Source organism: Poecilia reticulata, chromosome 8, assembly GCF_904066995.2.
Source record: "Poecilia reticulata chromosome 8, P_reticulata-male-v2, whole genome shotgun sequence".
Taxonomy (NCBI): domain Eukaryota; kingdom Metazoa; phylum Chordata; class Actinopteri; order Cyprinodontiformes; family Poeciliidae; genus Poecilia; species Poecilia reticulata.
In genome coordinates, this window is record NC_088837.1 from 9,526,986 (window position 1) to 9,546,703 (window position 19,718).

At 37.1% G+C, this 19,718-nt stretch overlaps 3 long non-coding RNA genes and 1 pseudogene across 5 annotated transcripts; 3 read left to right on the forward strand and 1 right to left on the reverse strand.

Annotated features, from left to right (window-relative positions):
• The first annotated feature begins 281 nt into the window (after positions 1-281).
• On the forward strand, positions 282-5,230 carry LOC145552495 (nucleus accumbens-associated protein 1 pseudogene; annotated as a pseudogene). The gene is made up of 2 exons (XR_014088556.1): positions 282-1,138; positions 3,168-5,230. The product of XR_014088556.1 is annotated as a nucleus accumbens-associated protein 1 pseudogene (transcript).
• Positions 5,231-9,106: 3,876 nt separating this feature from the next.
• On the forward strand, positions 9,107-11,993 carry LOC145552497 (uncharacterized). The gene is made up of 3 exons (XR_014088559.1): positions 9,107-9,752; positions 11,366-11,630; positions 11,754-11,993. It is a non-coding gene; the product is annotated as an uncharacterized LOC145552497 (long non-coding RNA).
• Positions 11,994-12,104: 111 nt separating this feature from the next.
• LOC145552496 (uncharacterized) lies at positions 12,105-15,001 on the reverse strand. 2 transcript variants are annotated; one of them, XR_014088557.1, is made up of 6 exons: positions 14,540-15,001; positions 14,412-14,471; positions 13,939-13,989; positions 13,636-13,827; positions 12,981-13,092; positions 12,105-12,860 (listed from the first exon to the last, which is right to left on the reverse strand). It is a non-coding gene; the product is annotated as an uncharacterized LOC145552496 (long non-coding RNA). The 2 variants fall into 2 exon arrangements; XR_014088558.1 differs by having other exon boundaries at positions 13,636-13,802; positions 14,540-14,998.
• Positions 15,002-16,475: 1,474 nt separating this feature from the next.
• On the forward strand, positions 16,476-18,813 carry LOC145552498 (uncharacterized). Its single transcript, XR_014088560.1, has 3 exons — positions 16,476-17,252; positions 17,445-17,606; positions 17,703-18,813. It is a non-coding gene; the product is annotated as an uncharacterized LOC145552498 (long non-coding RNA).
• The last annotated feature ends 905 nt before the right edge of the window (positions 18,814-19,718 follow it).

Sequence of the window (19,718 nt, forward strand, 5' to 3'; positions counted from 1 at the left end):
GTTCCTTACTAGATGCATGCAGTCTGACAAAAAGATCCTTAATCATCACTTTGATCTCGTCAACCATACCGTTGATCAGCTGATCAGCGTGATTTTTGTCGTCAGAGTCTACGTTGGAATTGACTCTTTCCACCACATATTTGACAATAAGATGGTTTAAATTGTCAGTGTGCTCTGTTCGGACTTCTCCTTTAACCTTGATGACCTTGGCGAAGGCCTCAGGCACCTTGTTGCCAACGATGGATTTTATGGCTTCAGCGGTGCAGCAGTCCTTTGGAAGACTATTTTGAGCGTTGGATGTAAAAAGCTCTAGGATGTCTTCTAAAATCCTCATCAGAACGCAGGTGGTGGTGCGAGCGGGATCTCCAGTTGCCAAACGCATCCACTCCATCCAGGTTAAGTTCAAGAAAAGTGGATGAACTATAAACCTTAGGATGTTGACAGTGACGATTTGGGTCAATCCGCTATCCATAATAACTGTAGACTCAATTAATTAGAGGAAAAGCTTAAAGTTTTCTGCTTTAACGCAAGATGAACTGTAACTTATCCAGGCTCTGCGACAAAGGACTGCAAAGTGAGGGTTTGAGAAGAAAGAAGTGCAGATAAAGACCCTGACGTCTATGACGTCAGGGTCTTTATCTGTTTCCTTAGGTGCCTATGCCACGTCATAGGCACCAAACCCGTCGAATTCTATGTTCTCACGTAATAAGTCACGTTTCCTAAACTTGTGTTAAAAGCTGTGCCCGAATTCAGGGTCTGCATCCGGGTCCTTCGAAGACCGCGAATATCGAGGACCGGAAAAGAGAAGCTGTTAAATTATACAGTTCTAGCCTTGGCAAAAACGACCTATGCGCTTCTTTAAAGCTGGTTAAAAAAATAAAAAAAACAGACATGTGGTAGCTTAATATTTCTTTTATTCAGATTGTTTTGCTGTAAAAATGCTCACAGGACGCTGCACGGTCGGCTGCAGAAACGGATAAGGTTGAAAACCGAATTTGTAATTTTATTGCGTAACCTTCAACGAGGAGCAAAGGATAGCAGCTGTCAAGCATAACGACTAGCAGCCATCGGTGTAACCAGGGATTTGTAGTGAACAGTTTTTATCAAGACAGAAGACTAACGTTCATATACTTTATAAGTAAGTATGATTAGAAACATATTGCTTTACGGAAAAACTATACTGGTAGCCATAAGGATAATGCTGCACCGTCATGTAGCCTAGCATGTATGAAAAAAACTGGTTAGCATCTCGTCTTTTGTACGTTTTGTTGGAGTTCGTTCATTTTGTTTCTATGCTCCACCAGTTTCAGGACCCAACCAGAACCCCTGAGTGTAAATTACCTTGAGAAATAATGAGATTTGGTTGTATAAAAGCAGGCTTTAATGCAGAAAAATGATCAAATGTTACAAGCCACACATGTCGTATAAATGGATCAGATACAGAGTTACATTCACCGTCCAGCATATGTATGTGTATCCTAGCTATATGGCATACCGCTCCGTCTGGCTGTCACGTTTAACCTAACTTTTTTTTCTCCTCCCCATTTAGTCCCCACTTTGCTGCAAATAAAAATAATAAAATAAAATCACAAAAAATATAGTAGAAATAAAACAAAGTTAAAAACAACAAAAATTAGGCCGCGGGCAGAGTTAGTTTTGTTTGATTTTTCAGGTTTGAAGGAGGACATCTAGTGTAGGAGCTATTTTCCCATTTTTTGGTTAAATCTTAGTATTTAAATTGTTTACTTTATTCTTATTGTTTATTTCCTAGTTGATTTATCATTAGAATTTTTGTTTAATTTGCTGTTTAGAATAAGTTCTTTGAGTAGGAATTCACTTAATTAGTTAATTAATTTCAGGTTGGGATGTGGGTATTTCACGATATAAATAGGTGGGTCTTAGGTAGCATATTATGCACGTGGGTGGTCATAAGGTTTTTTACATCAATTTGACTTTTGAAGGAATTGCTGGTAAATAAAGAAGTGTATCACAAAGTCCAATAAATTAAATTAACATTTGTGATGAAATGCGAGGGCACCATCCATTTTGTAGCCACAATCTACTAAACTCCACCGAACAGCAAAGTCTTGAGTTGTTTTGAGAAGATGCAGAAATGTTCCATCTCATTTTACTAGCAAATGTGACTCAAAGGATTTGTTTGTGGGATTTCCCACTTTCAGCATCACCCCAATCTTTTAACTATGTGGTTTTAAAACAAGATAAGTTCAGTATTTTTGTAGATAAATCTTTAGGAAGGGTTTTTCTTTCTTCTTCCATGGCTGTCAGTTAACAGATGGCTAAGTGAGTGCCTGATATCTGGATCAATACATAGATAAAATAAGTCAACAAGTCTTAAAGCTCTATGTAGTCATTTTATTCCAGTTGTGTCGGCTGCAGAAGTGAATCATTTCAGTGTGAGTTCCAGTTATTCTCAATGACCTAGAGAGCCTGAAAAGACTGACTTCTAGTTTTAGTCATTGTAGTTTAATTGAGTTGTTTTCAAGAACATATGATGGGAGCAGAAACATGCTCTCAGATTAAACGGATCTGAAGTCTGCGTAGCTGCAGAACTAGTTCAAGATATTATCACAAAGGAAATTGAAGAAACTACGTGCTCTGTGCGAAATATTTACTTATTTTGTATCAGTATGTTTTTCAGTGAGGGTGGGACTTGAATATTTTACTGAAAGAATTCCCAAGCATTTAACCGACAGTTTTGAATCTGACTGTTTTCTTTCATCTCTTAGGGTTTGTGGGGAAAAAGCAGCTATGAAGCTGTCCCACCTACTTGCACCTTTGCACGCTGGCGATGCGCCAAAACCGCAGGGGTGGAAAAACGAATCTGTCACATCTGTAGAAAAGTCAAGCGTCTGCCTAAGTGGGAGTGTGAAATTTTGCTTGACATTATGATAGTGACAGGTTGATAAATGAGCTTAAAGTCAGACTCTTTAAAGTTCTAAGTTTTCTTTAAAAAATAAAAATGCAATTTAATTTGAGTACATTTAATCAGTTGGAAAAGCAACTCCGTATTAACAGATATAGGTTTCACATAAAATCAAGGGTACCCAAAGTATTTTCACTGGTGCTTCCCTTTGTGCAGCACTTTAATCAGGTTAAAGCGTGACAGGTGTTTCTCCAGCAGCCTAACTGCATCTTGTGTGTCTCAGTTTTTTGCCAGAATTTCGCCACGAGTTTCAAAGAGAGCGAGATGAACGCCATCGCAGCGGACATGTGCACCAACGCCCGCCGTGTGGTGCGAAAGAGCTGGATCCCCAAGCTGAAGCTGCTGATGGCCGAGTGCGACGCCTACTCCTCCTTCCTCCCCGACGGAGTCAAGACGGAGGACGAAGCCCTGGGGGCGGACCAGGCCTTCGAGCCCGCCTCCCTGGAGGCCGCCGGCGGCGCCGGCATGGAGTCGGGCGGCTCCTCAGGTGAATCTCTGCCAGGCGTGGGCGGGGACGGAGGACCGTTGTTCTAAAACGCTCAGCCCCCCCGGAAAGGTTTAAGTCTGGTGACGCACGTACCAGTATTCACCCCCATCCCAGTTGTACTTGCCTCCTCCTCACTCCTCACTCTTTGGCCCCTCCCTGATCTCTCTTTACATCTCTGCTGTCTGTACAACAGAGCTTTTGGGGGCGACAGCTGTCACTCCGTTATAACCAGGACGTAAAAACTCGCAACTTTTTTTCTATTTTACTTTTTATTTTTGCTTTATGACTGTAAAAGAGAGTTAGTGGAGTAAAAGGAGAATGCGTGAGGGTTTGTCCTCTGCCTCCCCTCGTCTCATACGGTGTGTAAGTGCAGCCACGGTTGCATTTAAGATACATTTCCCGAGGTGCCAGGCAGGGGGCGCTGCCAGTGCAGCCAGAGGAAGAAAGGAGAGATGTTTTGGCTAGCTGGGAGCAGAGGTGACAAAAAAATATATATATCAATGTAAGAAGTGTCGCTGGCTTTTTTTTTTTCCTCTATGCAAGCCTGACAACTCGTGTTCCAGCCTTGGAAATAGAACTAAATTTAATTGTATTAAAACACAATAACACTACTTATTCCTCCGTACATCTTCCTCTCAACCCACCTCACCTCAGAGTGTTTCACTGTGCCGCATATTGTAGAAATATTCTCACTTTTTCTTTGTAAACGTGCTCGCATGTTTGTGTCTGTGAACTGAAAATAAAAAATTGGGGGTTAAAGGAGGGGGAGCTTTTTACTGAGACGATTGTAAAGAGGACTGAGAGGAAACAGGTAAACAAAGATGGTTCTATTTTCAGAAGAAAAACTATATTTATACAGGCGCCCGTGCCTAAATCGGCATGAGCGGCGAGAGCGAGGGGGATTGTTTTAAAGTCTCCACGTACGTAAGCTTCTGTCGAAAGAGTTGCTGTCAAATGAGGAAAAGTGCTAATTTCGTCAAGTGTAGCACAAAAAAGGAGCGTTTGCAGCGAGCTTGTTGCAGACCGGTTCACGCTGCATAGTGACCCACTGAGCCATTTGTGATCTTTTCTGATTGACTAATCGCCGGTGAGTCATCCGTATTGGTGCGACTCTCCGGCCCAACCCAAGTACACAAAAATCTCCACATCCTATCAGGTCTCTAGATTAGACTACTGATAAACGCTGGTTTAGGCTCAAGTGGAAAGAAGTATGACATGTCAGCTTTCAAAGGTCCCTTGCTCACAATGTTTTATCTCATTTACTGAGAACTGAAAGCTCTTTTTTTTTCTTCCTTTGTTTTTGCTTGTTGAACATTAAGAGCAAGCTGTGATTGGCGCAGTTTTTATTTTTCACAGCCCAGAACATGTAGACCTACACACTTGAATGAATAAGGTGTGGCACAGCATGAGGAGTCTTTTGTCTCTAAGCAGAACATCATGTATAGATACATACTGTATATTATATATAGACACACACATAAGGATCCGATTGTTTGTTGTGCACTCGCAGCATGAGGTATATAATTACCCAGAAACTAGGCGCATCCTCGCCGCCCCTGCTCTCTGCCGTCTGTAACCCTGTAGCACCAGTGGACCTCCTGTACTGCTCATCCTCCTTCTTTCTGTGTTCAAAGTGCCAATAACTTTGTGAAAGCCCTGTAACTGTGACCCAACGTTATCAAAGATAATTGCACATTAACAACTGTAAAATAAATGCAAGTTATAGAAATGGAACTCAAAAACAAACTTGTTATGAATTAAAAAAAAAAAGAAACATCCTAATAAAAGATTTGTAACGATTTGTTTTTTTTTGTCTGTTGCTTCTGAATCTTTATCTCATGCTCATTTCAATGCACAAACACAAAGAGATGCAGCTTTTTTAGCACACTTCACTGCTCTCTCTCATGGAAGCTGTCATGTGTGACCAGATTTCCATGCTATGTAAAAATGTCCAACACAGCTGATGCTTCCGGATGGGAATAAAAAGCCTCGTTAGGTGATAAATATTTTATGTTTTCATGCTGAAATAAATTCACTGCTGCATAGAGTCACTAGGATTTCAAATGTTTCGTTTTTATATTGTTTTAATTCTGTGGGGTTTTTGTTATTACTCTGTGTCTTTACAGATCTTGCAAAGCATTACTAATTTTGCTCTTTTGTCGTCGTTTGGTAAAGATGAAGAGTAACCTGTAAAGTAAATTTATCAGTCTCATTTGTAGCATGATCTGGAATGGAAAATAAAAATAAATAAGCAGCAACCTTTAATTTTAATGTATTTTATTCAGGGTTTGAAACGTCTGCTAGGAAATAACAGACGTTTCCTGTAAAACAGATCCTACTCATGGACTTTGATTTATTTACGTTTTTACGTTCTTCATGTGGAAAATATTGTTGATCCAAGGTAGATTATGAGACTGAACTTGTGCTACTTTTTTTATATTAAAGTATACTTTTCATTTCATTCAATGATCAAGTTCCCAGAGTTTGGAGGAAGAGTGGAAAGGCACAGAATCCAAGATGTGTAATATCCAAAAGTTTCCACAATCCATCATGACTTGGCTAAATTTGCTGTGTTGTTTTTATCGAGTCCAAAGTCAGCATAGTCGTCTTCTAGCAGTCTTCCTTCACCTGACAATCTTTATGCAGCTGCTAATGTATTTTCCAGCAGCACTTGGCACCTACCAACACTACTAGAAATACCAATACCTGGTGCAATAAGCATGTCACCATGCTTTATTGGTTGGCACAGTTGCCAATCGAAGCCCCACAGACAAGTTATGGAGTATTGCTCAGAAAAAGAGGCGAGACATCAGAAGCAACCCGGGTTGCCTTAACACAGCAACACAGCCACAACAAGATGGACGATAAACCACGCCACACTGGGTCAGTGATTTGTGCCAAAAGACGTCCAAGAGGAACATTCACTAGGCTGACATGTCTGTATTACCTGGAGGTCTTCTGTAATATTCAAATTTTCTGAATGTTGGATTTTTGTTAGCTGTAATCCATAATCATCAAAATTAACAGAAGTAAACGTTTGAAATATGTCACCCAGTGGGCAACGAATGAGTATACGCGTTTCACTTTGTGAATTAATTGACTCAATAGATCTACTCGTATAGGAAACTGACTAACATTAGGGAGGGTGATGAAGTTACTACTGAAGCTTTGTGTTGGTCACTGATTGCTAGTTTTTTAATAAGTTCACGAGTCTCAGGATTTCAGACTCTTTTTGTATTTATTCTGGCTCCTAGTCAGTTCCTCTAGGTCTCACTGGTATGCTACTGGTAGAAAGGACTATGACCTCTACTACCACTGCAACTAGAATTATAAAATTGTGGAGAGTCTTAAGCATTAATCTGAAGAATATGTTTTCATAAAATAGCATGACGATAGTTTGTGCAATACATGTAAATGGTCTTAAAACTCTTGTCTGAGCAGCGTAGGCCTTGAGAGGAAATGGATATTTTGAAAAGAAACAAAGGAAGCAATAAGAAGCCATGATGGAGTTAAAATACAACGTACACAGCAGCTTACCACAAAGGTACAATGCCATCATCAAGAATCACTTTTATTCTAGAACTTTCAGGTTTTGTTAAAGATCGAAAAATACATCATATTTCTGATATTTCAAGGCAAATACAGTGGATGGAGTCACTGTCCTAAACTGGTACTCATGGTTCAGAAATTTCTGAAACAGTTTGGCCCAAATAGTAGAAATATAAACTAAACTACCTGCTAGTGTTCATATGGTAAACTTATATTTTCCTGTTATTTTTTACTTCATGTCCTTTAGGCTCCATGTGAGGCACCAATCACTGTCAATGCAAAACAAAAGGCAGATTTCTAGGTGTTTTTGTTTCTGCACCACCTAGTGTTCAAGTGTTGTCTGGACGGCATGAGGCAGGAAATCACAACAGTAGGTGCCTATATATGCCATCCATTCCAATCCTTTTCCAGGTGCTTGTCTGACCCAGCTCATTGCATAGCTGCTAAGCGTGAACCCAGATGTCGTGCAGGTCAAGGTGTGAGATTGTCCAGGTCTTTTAGTCACTGGTTCAGATTCTGTCAGAGTCTGACCACCAACACCTGCAAAAATGTAAACATAATTATAGCCTGGGTCTCGAAAAAGGATCAATTCTAACTTAGGTAAGCAGAAGATGTTCACCTGTCCAGCAGACGGCTAACAGCAGCAGTGATGTCCTGCAGTGCATCATGTTGAACTGAGTCTTTCTACTTTGCCAGTTTTACTGCTTGGTATTTAAAACTGTGTGAGTTTATCAGTTTTGCATGAACTCCTCCTCAAAAGGAGGAGATGGAATCATGTGATGTTTTGCTCGAGTTTTGGCAGCAAAAGTCAGATAACTTTTAATCATCTATAACATCAATAAAAAACAAATACATAATTAACAAAAAAAGGCATAAAGTACTACAAAAAAATTAACTTGCTTCACTTATAGCTCCTCTTTAGCTCTGCTGTAAAAATAAGGCTTGCTGAATAACTATTATCTTTTTAATAAAATATAAAGATATTGCAATGTTTTAAAGAAAAAGTTTACCAAATAAATTAAAACAGTAAATTTAATAAGATTACTATGGTTACAGTTTTCTTTTAATTGACTTTTTGATTTCCCCCATCTTTGATATTAAATCAGTTTTTGTCAACAATTGTTTTGGAGCACCTACTGAAGTTTTCTGAAACACAAAATGTTTGTTGAAATTTTTCAGCATCAAGAGCAAAAAGATAAAAACCAGCTGCTTTAATCTAGTTTCATTGCTTTCACAAATGTTTCTATATTTTCCTTTCTGGTATGGAAAATTTTATGGAAGGGCTAAAAATTCAAACTATAAAATATAAGTAATGATAGATCTGAAGACGTATCAATTGATGCAATAAGACGTGAGATCTCACAGATTAATGTTTATTGCTGCTGGAGGTTTTTGTACAGCTGCTCAACCAACTTCAGTCACTGTGTCTATCGAGCGCAGTAATAAACAGCTGAATCTTCAGTCTTCAGGCTGTTCATCTGCAGATACAGCTGTTGTTTACTGTTGTCTCTGGAGATGGTGAACCAGCCTCGAACTGACTTGAGAGTAGTGTGTGGTGCCACCATTACCACTGATATAAACAAGCCACTCCAGTCCTTTTCCAGGAGTCTGTCTGATCCAGTGCATGCCTTAGCTGCTGGATGTGAATCCTGAAGCTGTACATGTCAGCTTGTGGGATTCTCCTGGTCTTTTAACCACTGATTCGGATTCAGTCAGAGTCTGACCATCAACACCTGTGAGTGACACAGTCAGAAAGTTGAGCTGATTTTAGAGGAAAGTTGCACAAAAATCTATAAAATATTCCTTCAACTTTTTCTCACCCATAAAGCAAATCATTAAAAGGATCAGTCCTGATCTGTAGTCCATCATGTTCAAATATGTTTCTTGTTCCCTGACAACCTAAACACTGTCACATTAATAAAGCTGGAAGCTTCTGAAGTTTTGCATTCGCTCCTCCTAAGGTATGGAGGACCAAAACTGACATAATAATAAATAAAAGAATAAATATATATACTATATATTTTCTTTTTTATTTCTCCATACACATGACTTTCCATCAAGAAAAATAGACATTTTTTATTTATTATTTCCTAACCGTATTTATTTCTTGATGTATTTATTTATTATTTCCTCGCCGTATTATTATTCACTCCTTCGTATTATTATTCACTCCTCCGTTTTATTATTCCCTCGTCCGTTTTATTATTCCCTCGTCCGTTTTATTATTCCCTCGTCGGTATACGGACGAGGGAATGTAAATATGTAAATGAGGAGGCCTGCTTTCTATGTCCTGCTCTTCTATTGGGTCAATCAACCGGAAACAGAACGATCAGTCTGCAGATCCATTGTTCATGCCTGCGCTGTGCTTCTCTTAGCAGAGCAACCTTTTTTAGAGGAATTTTAAAAAATCTAAGAAATGTATCGTAGGATTGCTGAGGATTTAAGGCACCTTGCCAATTTAGCTGAAAGTAGCACAGTCAGTGATGACTATTTGCTTTTTCGTGTCAATGTTTTTATGGAGTTGCTGGTCCAGGTAGCTGCAGACACGGATAATGATGCTAACTCATTAGTTGTCCAGATGTTGGAGGAAGTGGCTTGCCGTTTGCACCAATCTGTGTACCACACAAGAACAGTTGGAAGACCTGGATATTTGCTGCCTGCTGAGGTATTGGAATAATTTCTTCTTGCTGGTGTATCCGTCATGGATATTGGCAGACTTTTTGGGGTCAGTGAAAGAACAGTTCACAGGCGAATGGCAGAGTACGGTATAAGGTAAGCATGTGTGATATTTCTTTTGCTTTTTGGAACTTATTTGTATTTAATATTAGTATTGTTAGAGTTATTATGTTTGTTATCATTCTTACATTTATAATTTTATGTTACTAGTTTTTATTTAGAGGTTTAGTGTTCAAATTTGTTGAAACTTGGGAGACAAAGTTAAATCTTCCTTAATCAAGCATGTTTGTACAGATGGTGACTTAGATCTTCCTGGGAAAGTCCTGAGCTGTAAAACCTATCTATGTGTTAATTTAGTTTCTGTGTCTCCCCTCTATCTGTCTGAATTCACATCCTACTGTGAATATAGGATGTGGGTTTCACCCCCTCCATTCCTGTTCACACCTTTCTCTCCCCTGCTAATAAAAGAGACAAACAAACTGAAGGTTTTCAGAACGCTCTATGAACGGCTCGGAGGAGGAATTGATAGAGTTTTTCTCCTTCTGCAGAAGTCGGCTAAAAACTCATATACGTTGTCTGTGGTTCTCTTTTTCCATGTAGGTATCAGAAAATACCTAACAAGTATTATAATTCCAGTTGTTACAGAACATCTGTTTCAGTTGCGTGTGGTTATGTTTCATGGCTGTTGAGGTACTGACTTAATCTAAATCATAAGATCCCATTCATGTTAGTGTTTAGCTATGGAAAAACAGGGTGCAAAAATCATTATAAATAATGTTATCATTATATTATTATTTCATGATGACAGCTGACGCTCTGCCTCCCCTGACCGCATGTTTCTGATCTGTTGTGTTCAAATGTCCAAATATCAAATTTTACTAATAAAACATGTCATCTTGAGCCTTTAATTCACTGAAGAAGTTCAGAATTGTGAGATATTCATATTCATTAATGATTTGCTCGTTCTCTGTTCTAACCCTGCTTCTGGAACTCAAAATCATGAACTCAATGTCTACAGAGCAATAACTGGATACCAGGGTGGCGTTGTGAAGCCAGCTGTTAATGTAAATCCAAACACAACCTATACTGGATTTACCTGTAAGAGCATGACTCCTGTCATGCAATAAAAGTTGTTAGCCCCTCCAAGTCTTATGGCATTATCAGGAAAAAAATAGTTTATCCATGTCTTGCAGAAAAAGAGAAAGCAGCTGTTTCTTGTTTCCCTTTTGGTGGTTACATTAAGATGCATGTAATCCATGAAGCTTAATGGACTACTTGAAAGCAATGATACATTGCTTTCAAGCTATCATTTGGCAAGGGTAGCTTTTAGCTGATGTGCAAGTCCATGACACCCTAGCTTTTGTTTTCTCTCACGTCTTCTCCGCTGTCTTTGTCTCCATGGTCATGGGCTGCTGGAAGACTAAACTGCTCTAACTCATCTAACTTGCGTAGCAGTCCAAGGCTTTGTACAGTTGTCTGTGTCTTCAAATTTTTGTAGTACACATGACTGAATTTGCTGAAAATTATTGACGCTCAGACTGTTATTAAAGATTTTTAAATAACCAATTTGTTTTCTAATGACTAAATACATTTACAGGACATGAATAACATTGAGTGACATAATGTAAATAGAATTTAAAGATGTTGGTCTTTAAATAAGTGTATTATGTTTTTCTCACCTTTCTCATTAAAATGTCTTTTCAATCCAGGATTGAGAGATTGTGGAGAGATGTATTTGGGGCAGTGTTGGATCTGTTTTATACAACTTTCTGCTACCTGGAGACCGAGGGCCTGTTGCAAACAGACAACGAGGTGCACTTATACGCATTACACTGGACCTTTTTACCTCAAATCAACAGACATCTGAGATTTTTCATGGACGGCTGGAACAACCACCGACTACGTACAGAACGGAACCAGTCACCACTACTGTTGTGGTCTCAAAACCAACATGAAGATGGCGACCCCACACAGGTTTGTGTAATGTGTTCCATTTCACAAAGTTTAATTATAAATTAACTTGTGTGTTTTAAAAAAAAACTCCAGTGTGTCTAATTTGGATTTTATTTACATCACGATTTCTTAAATCTTTGACAGGTTGACAACCAGTATGGTATTGATGGGGAGAGGCAATATGGTCACCATCATGATGGCGTGACTGTACCAGAGGTAGAGCTTCCAAGGCCTTTGACTCGGGTGGAAATTGAAAGACTACCAGATCCAACGACCTTGTTTTCTAATGTGATAAATGTTTATCAACAGACAGTTGATATTCTCACTGAAATATTTGGAAATATGTAAATAGAGGCTACAAAAAAACGTCCTTGAAAATTTGATGCAACTTTGTTTCCTTATTAGATAAAAATATTTTCTTTGAGTGTGTAATTTATTATCATAATGTATGTTGCTCCTTTTCAGACAAAAAGTTAATAAAATTAACTCCATTATAAACAGAAACAACTTGCTATTTATTTATAACCATCACATAATCTTACACAGTGGTCCAGTTACATTTTGTAATTGAAAAGACAATAAACTTGATGTGAACTATTTGTAAATTAACAATATTCAGTGTTTAAATGTGCTACTTACATGTTTCTGTAATAAAAACACCTTTAATGACTTTTCATTATAAATCAATATATATCAGATTTTAGCTTGTAGGTTTAATTAATTTCAAGCTAAGAAATAAAGCATTACTATGGTTTTATATTTTGAAAGTTTTTGTGTGATACTACAAATGACTATGTAAACTTAGTAAACAATTGATAGCATCAAGAACAAGCTCTTCAATAAGTTGTACAATAACTTGAAGCAGTTATATTTTAAACAATAATGCAAAGTTCTGTCAAACTCGAGTCATTAACAAGTGCACTACACATTACTTCAGAACCATTACAGAAAATTAGAAAGTTGTAACTTTGACAAGAAATGTCATGGGGCATGTCTAAGTGCGTAAACTTGTAACGCGTTGCAATAGCCTGGTTCAAATTAGTCCGAAACCTGAATAGCTTGATGAAATGCTGGCCATAAGGTTTTGGTGGAAGTCTGCATAGGTTTTGTCATTTTTTGACAATTTCAACATCAGAAAGCAAGTAGATGACTGCGGGAGATTGCAGTCAACAACTTGAATCTCCAGATTGGAGCTGACCACACCCCAGCCAGTCCAAAAAGTTAGTAGATTCCTTAGGATGTCCGACGTCCCTTTACGGCACACAAATACAAAAATTATGTTAAGATTAAAATTTAATTAATACATCTGTGAAAAAACTCTTCCCAATTAAGTTTTGAAAAAACCCAATGTATTTTTAAATAATTTCTTACCACTTTCGATGAATCTGCGGAGGAAATTCATAATCAGACAGTGATCTTCCAAAGAGACTATGTCCTCATCGATCTCTTCGTCATTAGGCCAGTTGATGTTATCAAGTAACATCTGCACAAAGAAATGAAATGCAAAAACATTCATCTACATATAGGTTATTGAAGATTTGAAAAAGATGCGTATAAAGGTAGGCCTAAGAATGTGTAAAGTCTTTTGTTTAGTGTTTTAATGTGCAGAAGAGACATATGAAATACAAGTGTAAACAGTGTCATGCATTTGTATGTACTGTGCAGTAACATGTCTCAAGTGCATATAACTTCACGTGTACAAACACGTGAAGTTATATGTTTTTTATAAGTTTTTTTAATCATGTTTAACAAAAGAAAGACATTCCATTAGTAGTACATTGCTGCACTCTACAAACAAATAAGAAACATAAATCATTACATTTTAAAAATTAAGCAAGAAATTTTGAAGGAATGTATCAAACTTGTCAAAATAAAATTGTTTGATGTATTGCAAACCAGTGTGGCCTTTTAAAGACACATAATTGGTTTGTCCTTACAAACACACTTTAATTTATGGAACTAAAACATTTTACATACATTATTAGACAAGCAAAATAGTAAAGCAACAGTAACATAACTAACCCACCTCGGAAACATATGCGTTTTTCTCCCAGCCCAGCTCTTTGGAGACGCTCTTTGTCCTGTCGTCTTGGGACAACCGAGGAGTCTTTCCGTGCAAGACAACAGAAACTGTGTGTATACGTCGTCTGACAGACGGGATTTGTCCGTCTCTGATGCCTTAGATTTGTCCAGCTGGAAAACAGTCTAGAAACCTCAGCTGAGGGTGGAAATAATCAAGTGTTCAAAGCACCAAAGTTACATACTTAAGAAAGACAATTTTTTAAAAACCTTTTTAAAACCTTTTTTTAAAAACTATGAAATAGCTCACCATCAACCGGATGCCGTCCTGCAAAATCAACATTTCCAGGTGTTGCTGATGCTGTGAAAATAATGAGATATGTGTCAAAATATGTGAGAAAGTCTGGCATTGTAAGCAACATGAACACACACTCACAACTACGGATAATTTAGACTCTAAATACCTTCATTTATTTTTCTGCATTTTGGCGCTCACTAAAAACATTTTGGACATCCCTGATTTAGACAGACCAATAAACCTGACAGTCGCGTTTATAGACTGTGGGAGGAAACGGGAGTATGTCAATCCACGTTTCCCCATCTGATACGGTTCCCCCTGCGTCTTCCTGCTGCTCCGCCCCGCCCATCAGTGGTGGAGAAAGTACTCAATAAATGTACTTAAGTACAATAACGAAGTAACATAACATAAGCTGACGAATTACATTAAAAATAGTAAAAAAAAAAAAAAAAAACACACAAGGACGGGAACAAGAGAACACTTACTAAAATTGCGCGTTGGCCTGGCCCTGGGACTTTGTGTCGAAGGAGTAGAACCGGTGGTTGCTAATGAAATGAGAGTATGATTAACATCTTCCACAAATTTCCAAATGTATAGTTAGCCAAAAACTTACCGCGTTCCAACTCCTCCAACCTATTCGCAGCCTCCCTTAACAAGTCAGAAACTGAGCGTCCGCCATGTGACTCCGCCATACCTTAGGTACTGCTTAACTGAGGCCGAAAGCGCAAAGTAGAAAGGCATGAACAATGGATCTGCAGACTGATCGTTCTGTTTCCGGTTGATTGACCCAATAGAAGAGCAGGACATAGAAAGCAGGCCTCCTCATTTACATATTTACATTCCCTCGTCCGTATACCGACGAGGGAATAATAAAACGGACGAGGGAATAATAAAACGGACGAGGGAATAATAATACGGAGGAGTGAATAATAGTACGAAGGAGTGAATAATAAAACGGAGGAGTGAATAATAATACGGAGGAGTAAATAATAATACAGCGAGGAAATAATAAATAAATACATCAAGAAATAAATACGGTTAGGAAATAATAAATAAAAAATGTCTATTTTTCTTGATGGAAAGTCATGTGTATGGAGAAATAAAAAAGAAAATATATAGTATATATATTTATTCTTTTATTTATTATTATGTCAGTTTTGGTCCTCCATACTAAGGGGGAGGGAGGAACTAAAAATGTACAGTTTAACATTTTTTCTAAGTTGACTTCTTAATCTTCTGAAATATTCAGTAAGAATTACTCACCCCTTTGATGTTTTAGTCTTTATTACTTTTACAAAAGAATCCTTAAAAACAAAATGTTTCTTTGACAAGAACAATGACAACAAAATATTTACATTTAAAATAAAGGCTGACTTCAACAGCATCATGGTAATTAAATAAACATTTTTAAACAAAAAAAATTGTGATTTCAGTAATTTTTGATCAACTGCCAACAAAGCAAGATAATTTCACTGACAGAGTGCAACATATTGAAACCATTTGTTTATCTTCAAGGACATTCTGCCTCCACATAAGATAATAAACACTTTCCTTTCTCTGTATCATACTCTTAGAAATGGCTGTAAATTTACGGTGGAATTCCAGCAGTAACATACTGTTATTCCAAAATACGGTAGGATATTGTCAATTTGATGTCTTCTTCTGTTGTCACCATCAAGACTAATGACTGGCAGTAAACTACCGTAAAATAATTGTACAGTGCAGTTTTTTTCCCCAGGAAAGACATTTTACTTGTATTTGCATCTTAGAGAACCAGCATTTAAAGACAATATTAAACTGAAAGAAAAAAAATACTTTCCATAATAAATCTTTTATGGAATTAATCGAAATCTACAGAGCATAATCAAAAATGTTAGAATACCAGTGCTGATGTTGAATGTTAAAAATACAATGTTAATTAAACACTTGTTTAGTTAAATTCAAAGATAGGTTTGTCAGTTTTCCTAAAGAGATGGTGTTTGCTAAGGAGTTGCCCCCACAATCGCAACGTATCTGTGACGTCACGTGTTTTCCCGGGAGACAGCAGTATGGCGTCTTGTCTGGAGCTTATCAAGGTAAGTTCCCCAAAGCTATTAAAACTTTGGTCTTTATGTTCTCTTTTTAATGTTCTCTCTTTAATGCATTTATGTAATGTAATGGTGATGTATTGTCTGAATGTTTGTAACTCCCTGGCGGACATTATACCACAATATATGCTGCGTTTATACTGTTATGTATTCTGTATCTCAATAAAGATCTATTAAAAAAAAAAAGGTAAGTTCCATGTTAAGATCATCATGTGATTCTTGAGAATAGAGACAAAATGGGTTATAATTTTCCCTTTTTTTATTATTTCTCAACTTTTTGTATACAAATATGACAAATAATATTTTGGAAATGTAAATATGCTAAGGCGCAGGCTCCCAGTTGCAACTTTTTTTTTTATTACATTTTTAATCGACCTGACCCAGAACTTTGTCATCACCATCTGACAAAAATAAATATAAAATTATTTTTAAAATACCCTATTAGTGATATTTTTACTCATTTTACAGACAAATGCTTCTCAAGAAACAAAAGAAATATTATTTAAAACAAAAACCAACAAAAAAGTCCATCTGACGGAGTTGACAGTGCATGACGGAGTTGACCCAGAACTGAAGGTAGTGACAAACTAGTGAGTAAAATGAAAAACTTGATACATGTGAAGTAATGCAATTTATGTAAAATACATCAAAATTAATTAATTGCACATTTAAGTGAGATTTGTCAACAATTTCACTGAAAGAGTCACAAAAACTCTGATGGAGTTGACATCTGACGGAGTTGACGAAATGCCAAACTACCTCAATTTATATGATGTTATTCTGAAGGAGGCCATATTGTAGCTCATCAGGTCCATGAAATCCTTACATTATACCAAAATTTAGCTTTTATTTCACAAAATTTCATCACAGTTTTGAAAATTGTCACTTATGGAGTTGGCACATCATGGTTGTGACAAGAAACTTAAGGATAAAACAGTAGAAAAAACTAAATAATAACATAAGCTAACCAGAGCTAACTAGCCCTCCTAGCAAAGGAAGAGAAAGGAAGAGGTCATGGGGTCCTCAGAAGTTCTGTATCAATAAGAGGGTTTGTTTTATGTTCTTCCAATTAAGGGCTTGGTTTATTACAGTCCCTGTGGCAAGCAGTTTTGTGCATGGTCAGCATTGAAGGCCATATTGTCTTTGAGAGGGTCCAGCCAACATTCCAGACAGGACAGTGTTGTCCATCTTCCATCTTCAGCCTCCAATGAGGCAGCCAAGACTTTGGTTCATTCAACGGTAAAACCATTCCTGTATTTCTTTTTCACAATGACATGGTTTTAAAGAAAGTTATGATTGACATTTGACAAAGGTGGTGATATTTTCTCTTTACGTAATTAAAAACAGCTTTATTTATATATTGTACCAGCTGTATTCAGAATGCCACACTATATTTTCAGGAATTTTCCCACTTTTGATTTTGTTTTTTAGTCGCTCCATTAGGATTGACCCAGAAAGGGGCACAAAAGCCGGTCATGGGAAGATGGTATCCAAAAACACAGGAAAGACCATTCAAAAGAAAAAGTGACAGTCAATGTTCAGGTTTCCACCTTCATCAAAAACCTGATGGACTTTGAGTGGCATCTCATTCAGGTTAGTTGTTGTCTTTTTCTTTTCTTTGAAATATTTCTGTTTCAATATTATTTAGAATCTAAATTATATTGTCTTTTCTTTTTCCATGTTGGACAGTGCCTTCATCTGCATCTAATAAAGTAAGTGCCACTTGGACTCTTGAGAACCATTAATAGTTCACATTTTAATACCCTGTAAATTCTAGAATTCCACATTATTTCAGCCATGTTGAATTTTAGATTTTGGAAGTAATTTTTCTTTGATTTGTTTAGTGATAAAGACACATCCATGCTTTGGTTAAGAACTGTGTTATGTTCATAAGATTGTGTAAATTAATGAGTTAAACCCAGTTTATGTCGCTGCAAACTGAAAGTCTTCAATTTTTATTCCAGTGTTGGTGAAACTATATATTGACTTTGAAGGTCTATTTTTTTTTACCAGTTCTCAGAGGAATGGTTATGTGTTCTTTATTTTGAATGTTTGAATATACTGGAAATATGTGGTTTGAGTGGTGCCTTTAAATAAAAATTCTGTTCTGACTGTTATCACATCCTCTTCTGTTATGTGAAGTTCTGATTATGCATTATAGAACCGCACCAATTGTAGCACTTCTAAGAAGCTTACACTGGGTTAGGTATTAATGTTCGTAAAACTAAGACTGTACTGTACTATTAGGTTTTTAGACTTTAATCAGTCAAACCGATTTGCTCAGGAATGTATTAAATATTTGAGTGAACCAAAATATTACAACTAGATGTTACCTGACTTAATATATGTGTTTAACTGTCATTTGGGAAAGCCTAAATGAGTCAGGTGTTGGTTTTCCCGTGGTTTGCTAAACCTGGACCAGCTGGCAGCAGGCGAGGGGAGCTGGGTGTTAATACAGTGGGAGCAGACGTCACCGAAAACGTCGGACAGATATTGCAATTAGGTGATGCACTGATGAACCAAGCAGAAATGTGAGATTTGTACATCTACATTCACGCCTACAAACATTGTTTAAATCATTTGTCACGGCTGCTAAGCAACACAACGCCGAGGTGGAGACTAGACTAGACTAGACTAGTTGAGTGTAACTGTTTGGTAGAGGCGCAGCTGCTCGCTCTTATTTCTAATGAACCCTGTTGGCGGTACTACGTCTGCGGTGTGTTGGCGTCATTACAGTATTTACTTACAGTACACCACTTTAAAAGGTAATTACAGGATTGAAAAGGTAAATGTCTAGTAAAATACTGGTATCCACAGACGCCAGGTTTTTTTCATTTTTATTTTTTACCGTTTTTCTGAAAGAGTGGTAAAAAAGAAAAAAACCTCGCGTCTGTAGCTACCTGTATTTTTTTTTTTTATCATTCTTTCAGAAAAACGGTAGATTACTGTTCTTTCGAAAGAACGGTAAACTACTGGCAGCTACAGACGCCAGTATTTTACCGTTCTTTCACTGAACGGTAATCTACCGTCAGGATTAATTACGGTACTGCTACTGTGGATTTACAGTAAACTTCTGCCGTCTATACCTGCCAGTATGTTACTGTGAATTTACAGGATTATTTCTTAGTGTGTGTGTGTGTGTATATATATATATATATATATATATATATATATATATATATATATATATATTGTTGAGAAAAATTATTATTTTGAGTGTTTAACACAGTTTAAACCTTTTAGAACGAATTTCTTAAGTTTGAACAGGTTTGTGTTAGTGATTTAAAACCCGAAGAACTATTGCTGGGTTAAGTATTTAAAGTACAAAGGAGAATATAGGATCTGCAAGAGAATTTCGGCTCAGACCACTGGGGTCTTATCATTAAAGACAGGAGGTCATAAATTAACATATGCAGGAAGGTGGGGGACAGTATCACTTAAATTACTCTGAGAAAGGGAACTTTGGTCGGTTCACGTAACCAGGATGAGAAGTCTTCCAAAACTAACATCTGACATGGTGCAAAAAACTGAATATAACATAAAATGTTTTGTTTAGTATTAGAAAATACTTAGGTTTATGGTGAATGAATGTCTTAATTCTTATTTGTTTCTAATTCCTAATTAGAAACAGGAATTGTACTTCATTATTTTCTGTTTATTATCTATTGCTTTTGGTTTGATATCAGGACTAAACTTTGGAGATGC